We start from the raw sequence: 10628 nt of genomic DNA, 5'->3' as shown, positions 1-10628 counted from the left end.
ATCTTGGTAAATTACTTACGGTAATTTAAAACGGTAGTTAGTAACATAATCCATTACATTACACTTAATATAATCAGGCTACTTTTTGATTATTATAGATTGGATTAGACTTTTTGATTGCTTCTTATAAATAAGAAATAACGTGAGTTTGTGCATTTTTATGTGTTTGAAAGACAAAATCCTTCCAAAGATGCAGGAATTAGTGCTGTCAAACGATTAATCACGATTAATCGCATCCAAAATAAACGTTTTCTTTACATCAGTAGTTGATGTAATATTGAAATGCTAAGCAAACACTTCTTAAAAAACTGAAATGATTTTTATAAATCCAGTGGTTAAATGCTTTGTCGCCTCTCAAATTTCTGATTAATTATATACACCCGGTGTGAATTATAAAAGTTTAAAAGATTATAAAGCAGAATGAATAAATTATGAATAACTTGTTGTTATTGAGTATTGAGTACACTGGAAAAAATGATTCATTGAATTTACTAAAGAATTGTAAGGTAAGTGGTTGCAATCATTTTATTTGAGCTACATTTAAATAAAAAGATTTTGCTGAAATGTTTATTAAATGTAGCTAAAATCAATTGATTGCAACCACTTACCTTAAAAATATTGAGTAGCATTTTTTTCAGTGTAGTCTGATCACGAGTATTTTCAAATGTATGTAAGTACTTGATTTTTGGAATCTGATTACGTAATCCAGATTATATGTAATCAGTAACTACCCAGCTCTGGTGGTTACTAAGGTGTATGAGTGGTTTGTAGTGTTTGCTATGGGGTTGTTAGGATGTTATGGATGTTATGTTATGTTACTCTGCTCAATAGTAACGGTTGCCTTTGCAAATGAGTTGTAGATTCCGCAGGCTTTCTCCAGCAGCTCTGTTCTCAGACTAGCTTCATATGTTCCTGTTGTCAGAGGGGTCAGATGGAAACCGGCGCTTTGAGACATTGACCGGTGTGGATGCATCAGTCAGCAGCGCTGAGCTCAAGCAGACGACACACGCCGGCCCCAGCGGCTCAAACTCAGATCTCTGGATGTGTTTTAGTCCATCACCTGATCTGAAGTAGACTGAACAGGATAGTGGTGAGAGATTCATTTACTTTTTTTTCTGTGGTGTTTTTGATATCTGTTGCTGTGGTGATGCCTTGATGTTTTTCAGTCCGTTTTCCTTTCCTTTAGATCAGGCTAATGATTTCAGGCTACTCTGAGTGAATGAAAATTTCTTCATATTTAACCTGTTAACCCGCATCGGCCCGTGGGCGGGCCGGAAGGGCGTGGTCGGGCGTGGTCGGACTTTTTATTACCTTTGTTTTAGAACAATATTCAATCAATTATCATTAACTATATATCATTTGAAAGCTAAAACACTCAAGATTAACGATGTGAGCTTGTTTTTGAAATCAATACACCAGAGAGGAAAGGGTTAACAGAAATGCTGAAAGACCGGCCATTTAAAATGAACAAAGCGAACCGCAGTACTCACGTTTGATCGCCAATAGCGCTGGTCAGCTCAGACTATTCCAAGACACACCAGCATACATTTCAAGAGAAGGGTCCACTCTTCAAAATGCATCCACTTTTTAATCCAAAACAACGAAAAAATAGGGGAAAACACGATAGATCCTCCTTTGTTTACATAAGCGATTCGAGTTATAGTTATCGATAGCGTCCATTTTCCAATAAATATCGATTATAATTCGTATTCCAGCTTTGAAACGCCATCTATTTCCAGCAGAATCGTCTCTTCCGAGTAAGAATAGCCCTCCCTCGTCTCTCTCCTTCAATCGCAGGAGCTGTTATAACCCGGGACAGTAAGCGCGTCCGTGAATGGGTCAGCGAGGTGTCAATCCGGACACATCACAATAGGGGTGTTTGAACCCAGCCAATGCCTCGCCAGCACAGTTTTGATGGATGGAAGTGTTAGCCAACCACAAGGACGTTTAAAGTGATTGACAGTTTGAATAGTTTACGTAAGATTGTTTAGAGAATAGCTCGGCGTATTGTCCGTGTGTTTTCGTGCGCTCTCGGGTTACGCATGAAGCGTACACATAATGGCGTCGCAGCGCTACACAGACTGGCTATCAGCGAACAGATGTTGTCCAAAGCTCACATCTGAATCTCTCCATCGTGGATCTTCGACTTGAGAAGTGTTTCTGTGGCGTTTGGTGGTGTTTTGGAGGACGTGGGGAGAAAAATGGCTAATTTAGTAGCCGAATACGCGCTGAGATCGCTGGGAAGCGTGGATAGCATTAGCACGTAAGTGTCTCCACCCTCCTCTTGAATGTTTATGTGTCTTTATCATGTATTTGCAGCTTTTGTTTCATGTTAGCTGTTTTAGATTCTAAAAATGACAACGGAGAGGGATAATATGAGGGGATTACATGAGTTTTGTTCGTGTGGGTGGGTGGGTGTGTTTGTTTGTGGGTATGTCCCGGTTATTGTGTGTGTGTGCGTGCGCGCGTGTGTGTGTGTGTGTACAAAATGTAAACAGTGTTGCAAGTTTGATTTGTTTTGCTTACACACTTTCTCACTCTTTTTCTCTCACTCTTCCCTGTCTTTTCAGAGGTCTGGTGAATCCAGATGGTCAGAAAAAAAACCATTTTAGTGGCTGCTAGAGCGTCTTCCTCCACTGTAAATACTGTAAATAGTTTTTTTTTTTTATTATTTAGTAATATTAGTAATAGTAATCTATTACTATATTAGTAAAATAGTAATATTCATAATATTCACCATATAAAATAAATAAAAAATACAAATGTTGTAAAAACAATGTATTTTGCATGTTTTGTGTTTTCACTAGTTCAAAAATGATCAAATCTGTTTTGGTTCACTGTTTTCATTATTGGAATTGTTCAGAATAAAGACTGTTTAGTTATGTTCAAATTCTGAAATAGTTTTGTGTTTTTTTGTGGTTTCATTGGTAGAGCAGTTCTGAATTGATATACATATGTAGTATGCAGTGTCTTATGGAGTCTCTAAATAGCATTTTTGAAAGGATTCCTAGACTTTTCTTGAAATAAAATATCCAAATGACTTTTCCAAAGCTTTTCTTGAAATGAAATACCATAAAGATGTACTTTCTGTAAGTCTTTACCTATAAAAAATTTATTATTTCATATTTTATTTCAGGAAATATTTAGGCGTTTTTTTTCAAAAATGCCATTTGTAGACTAACCAAATGACTAAATGAGTCAGCACTACAAATGCTGTTCAGAAGTAGTTTTTTATTGTGTGTTTTGGTGGGCAGAGCAGTTCTGAATTGATATACATATATGTATTATGTAGTTTTGACTCATTTGGACATTTGTTTACAAAGTGTCTATTTGGGGTCTCCAAATGGCTTTTTTGAAAGGACGCCTAGATTTTTTTTAAATAAAAGCTTACAGAAACTACATTTTTGGGAGTATCATCCTCAAATTTGAATCAAAACATGGTCAGATGTTCAGCTTTATCTTTATGGTGTTTTCAGGCCTTTGGCATGAAAGTCTCATCCATTTTTCCCTTAGTGAGCTTCATTAAAACATATCGCGAGTCAATTTCATGTATATTTTACCTTGTTTTACTCTATTGCTATACTAATTTTGAGTTATTATGACTCTAGAGTAACAAAGGATCAAGTGTCTAGTTTCAAACAACACCAGATTTTTAAATATAGACCTTAGGGTTCAAGAGCTACAGACATTTTTATTTGGTTATATCGTTTTTTACAAAATGCTCAAAAATAGGGGCGCAGGGTAACAGGTTAAAGTCTTTATTTGATAGCTTGCATTAGAAAAGGCTGAGAGAGGGAAATGTGCTGGTGTTCATGGAAAGTGTTGAACGTTTGACCCAGAATGTGACGTTTTCTCAGATCATGCACAGCTGATTCATATTAATATTTATATTTAAGTGTTAATCGGCATCTCATGCCATGCTTTTTAAGTGACTCCTGACACGTCGTCTGCATGCAGATACATTGATGCATTCAGAAGCTTTTGCTTTCTTTTGCATTTCAAACATGTTCACACTACAGCTTAATCCAGTGTCACTCCTCTTCTGTGTGTGATGTCATTCTGAGCTAAATGCACAAAGATTCAGATATTTTTAACAACTTATTATTGATATCTGTTGCATAATAAAGCCGTAATTCTGACCAAAAAAATGACACATTTTCTGGGTCACAACACTGAGTATTTTCTTCAATAACAGCCATACATTTGATTGTGATTAATTTTAGATTTTTGTATATAATCAGACCAAAGTGTAGCTATAATATAGACTCTGCCATATATATATATATGTGTGTGTGTGTGTGTGTGTGTGTGTGTGTGTGTGTGTGTGTGTGTTTATAATAAATGTTAAAAGATCATGTTGATAAACAGACTTTGCATTGTTTTGTGTTAATAAATAAACTTTATATAACAGGGATGGACCAATACTAAATTTCTCAGCTGAAACTTTATAAAGATATCTGCCGATACCGATAGTTTAATTTTCTTAAGGAAAAAAATGTCTTGCAACTAATGCTGTAAACTGTACTATATTAGAGGCTAAAATTTACAATTCGAAAACTATCATATTAATATGTGCATTACAAATAATGTTTTGTCAAGGGAAAAAGGAGATTTATATATTGTATATATTATAAATTATTATTTCTATTCATTTTCTTTCAATAAAAAAATATTAAAAAGAGTTTTCAATGCATATTCATGTGGCACTGGTTCAGCGCTGAAACTATGGCAGTGTGAATGCTGCTAACCTGTTAAAAATGCATTGTTTTGTTGAGACGTTTGATATTGACCAGCTTGATTGTTTACGCTTGGTTCCTGTTGAACACACGGTGGTGTAAAGTTGTTGTTGTTGGGTGTTATTCTTTAGAAATGCAACAAATGATCTTGTTAGAGAGCTAGTTTTGTTTTAGCATTTCTTCATTTGCTTTCAGACACATGTCAGTCTCGTCCACAGTGCATGTGTGTCTCTGGCGTTGCTGTGAACTGAACTCAGCTGTATGAAGGGTGAATGAGCAGCAGGTAGCGTTCGGCTCTGATCCGATCAGTGTCGGTGAGCTTTTATCTGCGCAGGCGTTTGTCTCTGAGGAGTCTCTTCACACATGGATGCTTATTTTAAAAGCTGGACGCTCCTGACATGCAGTGGCTGCTGTCCAGTTCCCTTATTCTGACCCGGGGAGAGTTTATCAGGACTCCCTTATGAGTCTTATACGTGCTAAAAGACTTCTTACTGAGACTACCTGGCCATTTAGTTGACGTTTTACATGCAAAATTAAATTTTCTCCACATCTAGAAAGATTTGCTTCCAGCGGAGATGAGATAAAATAAAAATCAGTTTTTACAATTTAGGTTTATTATAATTTTTTTAATCTAAAACTAAAACCATTTCCTTGACTTAACATAAAATAAATAATTGAAATAAAGTTGGAGTTACATTTATGCATTTAGCAGACGCTTTTATCCAAAGTGACTTACATTGCATTCAAGTTACAGTTTCTACATTTTATCAGCTCTTGCTTTCCCTGGGAATCGAACCCATGACCTTGGTGTTGCTAGCACCATGCTCTAATATTTGAGCTACAGGAAAGCAGGAGTTCTGCCTGTTTCACCACAGGTCAAGATAAAAAAAAAAAGTAGTAAAAGTAATAAGTAATAGTAACTTTTCATCTCACAATTCAGACCTTTTTTGTTTCGTTTTGTTTGTGTTTTTGCAATTCTGATAATTTTTCTCAAAATTGTGAGATAGAAACTCAAAGTCTACATTTTTACTTGCAATTCTGAGTTTATCTCACAATTCTGAGTTTATATTTCATAATTATCTCACAATTTTATATCCCATGTATTATATTTCTCAATTCCAAGTTTGTCTCACAATTCTGAGTTTATATCTCACAATTCAGCGTTTTTATTTACATATATCTTCATAATTCTCCACTTATCTCATAATTCTGCATTCATACAGTATCTCAAAATTCTGAGTTGATCTCATAATTCAGCATTTTTATCTCACAATTTATATCTTGCAATTTGTACTTTTTTCCTCAGAATTGAGTTTATAACATGTCATTTTTAAATTGCAACTGGAAGTCTTTTTTGTTTTTGTTTTCTGGCACATAATAACAAATAAAAAGGTAATTGCAATTTCTTATCCCACAGTTCTGACTTTTGTTCTCACAATTCTAAGAAACTGCAAGAAAAAAACCCAGAATAGTGAGAACCTCAACTGCGAGAGGATAAAGTATTGTGAGATAAAGTCTCAATTACACTGGAAACAAGCTTCCATAGAAGTACTGAAGTAACTAAATCAACTAAAACCAATAAATAAAGAATTAAAAAAATAAAACTAATAATATAAGCAACATTTCTAAAACTTTACTTGCAAAGTGAAAACAGAAAATATAAAAATAAAAACCAGTTCAAAATATTCAGAAACACTATAATAGGTTATCAATCATACTAAAATAACATGATGTTGTTTTGCAGGTGATATAGCGGAGAATCTTCTCTGTTTCTCTGTAACATCCCAGTGTTTGTCAGACTGCATGAGTTATACATAATACAGAACATTTGGTGGAGTTTTAGTTTATAAGAGGTGTATGGTCAGATTTACATGTGTTCTCCATATATCACTCCTCCATTAAACATGCATGGCATTGACATTACAGTCTCTTCAGTCCAGATGAACAAATTGTGGGCAATTGAAAGTGACAATAGTGTATAGAAAATCAATTGAGCGTGTGCATCAGTGTCCAAGCGCCGTGGGGTCGCTCTGTGTGTCAGTCAGTGTGCTCATGATGACTGTAAGTGAAGCTCCGCCTCTCTGCTGGATTAGAACACAGCCGGAGCCGTTCACATTCAACAGCATTCACATGCATGAGGACAGATCTCACTGCAGACGCTGCAGGCTCAGACAGAGACGCGCAACACTGCAGGTAAACCATCAATTACCAACCATTCATCATTCATCTACATTTTCTGTTTATTTCTTTATTTTGACCCCAATATTTGACATAAATAAATCAACAAAAATAGCCAAATAACATTTTTTGTGATTTGTTGAATTAGGAGTAAGTTCTGTAAACATTTTTTTACAAGTTTATTTGTTTGTTTATTTGTTATCTTAGCCCAAAAACACAACTCTTTTCATTCATGTATTTATTTATTATTTATTTTAATTTTTTATTATATTTTCTTTTTTTATTTTATTTTATAAAACATTATTTTGGCACCAAAATTCTAACATTTATTTAACTGATCTATCAGAAATTAAATCATTATTAGTGATTATGATTATTTTCTGTCTCTCTAAGCTTTACATTTATTTTGTTGAATTAGGAGGAAAAATGAAAATAAAAATGTATTTGTTAAAACATTATTTTGGTCTAAAAATGGTCCACTATTTCAGTCATAAAGTACAAAAATATCCATATAATGATACTCTGTTGTATTAGGAATAAGTTATGAAAACTTTTTTTTTTATTATTCTAAAAATATGTATTTGTTAAACATTATTTTGGACCCAAATTTTTACTTTACATTAGAGAAAAATAGCCATATATTGATTTTAGCTGTCATATTGTGAGCTTGTTGTGATTATTTTCTGTCTGTGTTTGTATGTTTTACATTTATTCTGTTGAATTATGAAATATTTTTGTAGACAATATTTTTTTATTTTCCATTTTATTTGACATTGTTTCCTCCCAAAATGACACTTTGCACTAGACATGAAGTACAAAAATAAGCCTATACAGATTTCCTTCATCATTTGGGGTGATTGTAATTGGATCTGTCATCATTGTGAGCGTGTTGTGTTGTTTTCTGTCTGTGTTTGTGTTGGTTCTGGTGACGTCTGTCTGCTGTCGTTCCAGTCTGCGTGAGGCCTTTGGCTTTACTATTTTAAAGTCATATGATGGAAAAAAATCGTCAGACCCTTGGACACTTACTTTTTGAGAGTTTCTGTCCTGAAAGCTAAATGTAGTCTGAGGACACAGTGAGAATAAAGAAGCCTTTAATGACTGATAAACTTTGAACTTTGATGAACTAATGATTAATAAACTTTGTTACTGGGATATATCCCGAGAAACAGCTTAAAATTTGGAGCTTTTGTCAAAATAATATTTTTTTTTTTTTTGGTTATGCTTAAGTTTTTTGTGTTGGCCTCTTAACATCTAATTATATATATATAGATATTTACTAATAAAACTGCACTTGAAGTGTTTGTTCACTTAAAATCATCATTGCATAAAATCAAATCTGAATCTGCACTCAAATCCTGCAGGAGCTTTTCTCTAAACTCAGTGGTTTTTAACTTGTTTTGATACATGATGTATTTTTGAGTTTTATGCAATTTTGATGTAATTAAGACATTTTTAAGGGCAAGTGAAGTCATCTTTCAGTGAATCTGCAGACAGAAGCTGTTTTTAAATTCATATTTAACTTGCGTGACCCTGTTGATGGTCTTGATCATATTAACATTAAATAAATAAATAAAGAGAGATAAATCCTCTTATGGCACCTACATAGAGCATTTAATCACGCTCTCTCTCGGGTTTAATTACTTCCTTTAATCGTAAGGCTCATTGTCTGTGTCCAATTTAAATTATTACAATTATAAAGCTCTCCTGCACAATATAAAGCATTTTATGGATAGTGAAACAGTGTCTCATAACTTAATATTCAGTGTTGTCTGTTTTCATAAACACTTCAGTGTAACGTCACTCAGATCTGAAGAGGTTTTCTCCTCATCTTTAGACAGGAGCCGTTACCGGGAACGGATCAATAATCAGAGCCACAGGAAGCTTTATCAGCCGACTGAAGGGCTTCAGTTCATATACAGTAGTGAAATATAGAAATATTCAATATCTGTAAACACTGCAGGACTCTGACGTTAAGAGAGACTGATGCTGTACGGGGAAAAACAGGACGCCAGTGCTTTATTTATTTATTGTTTGTTTGTTTGTTTGTGGTTGCAAGTACATTTTGTGTACAGTATATTTATAAACAAACCTGGAATAAATTTATATTTAATAAATTGGTTTGAATTGGTTTTGTTTTTTGAACCAAAATAATTATAATAATAGTAATAATTTAAAGAAAAAAGTCTCTGAAACTAAACAGAACTTCCCTGCTCTTTTCTAGCAGCTCATTCAGATATTGATTAAAAATATTGTTTTCATAATTTCCTATTCATTTCAAAAGCAAGCACCAATGTTTTATTTTTATTTCTCTTCTTTATAATGCATAGCAATTGAACTGTTTATGTTCGTGTTTCCCCCTTTTATATATATTATTGCTGTCAAACGATTAATCGCATCCAAAATAAAAGAATATGTTCACATAATATATGTGTGTGTACTGTGCATATTATATATATATATAAAAGCACACACATGCAGTATATATTTAGAAATTATTTACATGTATTTACGTGTATATATTTATATTCATATAATTTATATTAAATATAAATATATTCATTATATAAACAACATTTTTCTTAAATATATTCTGTACATGCATGTGTGTGTATTTATATATACATAATAAATATACACAGTACAAATACAAATATTATGTAAACAAAAATAGTGTTTTATGTTTTGTACTGTTTATAGAAAGAAAGAAAGAAAGAAAGAAAGAAAGAAAGAAAGAAAATGATTTGCGATCCTTGCACTGAAGTCCCAATTTGAATCCGATTCAAACCAAATGATTCACAATACGTGACGATCTCTGAAATCCCGATCTGAATCAAAAGATTCTCGAACCTGCTCCGAATCTCCAATCCCAATCAAAGGATTGGCCATACGTAACGTGCTCCGAAGTCCCGATCTGAATATGATTTGAGATCTGTTCGGAGCGCTTCGAAACATTTTGTGAGGCAATGGTTTAACTGCTTCGGGGTTTTGACACCCGTCACTATATGTGCTTATTAAAATCATTACCAGTGATGTCGAAATTCAAAAATGAATGGCTCTTTTGATCTGGTTTTTGCTGGTTAATTACTTGAAATGAATGATCGAAGTCACTAGTTTGAATCGAGTGGTTCCAGTGTAAATGACTCACTCAACTGAATCGTTTGTCTGTTCCTCTGCTGGTCACTCCTTCAGTCACTACTGGCTTAACTCGTTTTATGAGATTACTGAAATAAGACAAAAAAGTATGATTTTTACAAATAAAAAGTCCACATTTCTATTCCGAAGAACTGCTTTCCACATCGAAGAATCCAACACAAATGTATGAACATGTTCAGCTGCTAACTAGTGAAACACTCCATTAATAAAATACATGTTAGATGGAAACATTGTGCATTATGATCCAACTACGCCAACATTTTCGCATTTATGACTAAAGTTTATTGCTATTGCCAACAAGTCACTCATAATTCATAAAGAGAGCTTTTTATGTTAGCATATTCATCAAACAATAATTAGACAACTTTTGATTATGTAAAGCCAACAATATTACAGCAGCATCAGAGCACCGTGTCTCTCACGCGGTACATCATTTAAAAAAATAATCATCATAAAAATAAACAAGTTTCACATAAGTTAAATAAAATTTTACTATAATAATAGTCAAATAAATAAACAGGAGTTAAAAATAAATGTAATCTGTGTCTAGAATCATTCAAC

The 10628-nt window shown here is 33.5% G+C and overlaps 1 protein-coding gene across 2 annotated transcripts in view; it reads left to right on the top strand.

Annotated features, from left to right (window-relative positions):
- The first annotated feature begins 956 nt into the window (after positions 1-956).
- LOC306864292 (melanopsin-B-like) overlaps positions 957-10628 on the top strand; it is a 35288-nt gene continuing 25616 nt past the window's right edge. Inside the window, exon 1 of one of the 2 annotated variants that reach the window (XM_079408225.1) lies at positions 957-1090. The gene's annotated coding sequence lies outside the window, so the exon portion shown is untranslated. Of the gene's footprint in view, positions 1091-6830; positions 6930-10628 lie in introns of those variants that run through there. The other variant, XM_079408224.1, reaches the window with a different exon arrangement.

This window comes from Barbus barbus (genome assembly GCF_936440315.1).
Source record: "Barbus barbus genome assembly, chromosome: 45".
NCBI lineage: Eukaryota > Metazoa > Chordata > Actinopteri > Cypriniformes > Cyprinidae > Barbus > Barbus barbus.
The sequence above is the reverse complement of the archived record's forward strand: the minus strand, read 5'-3'. Positions and strand labels throughout refer to the sequence as shown.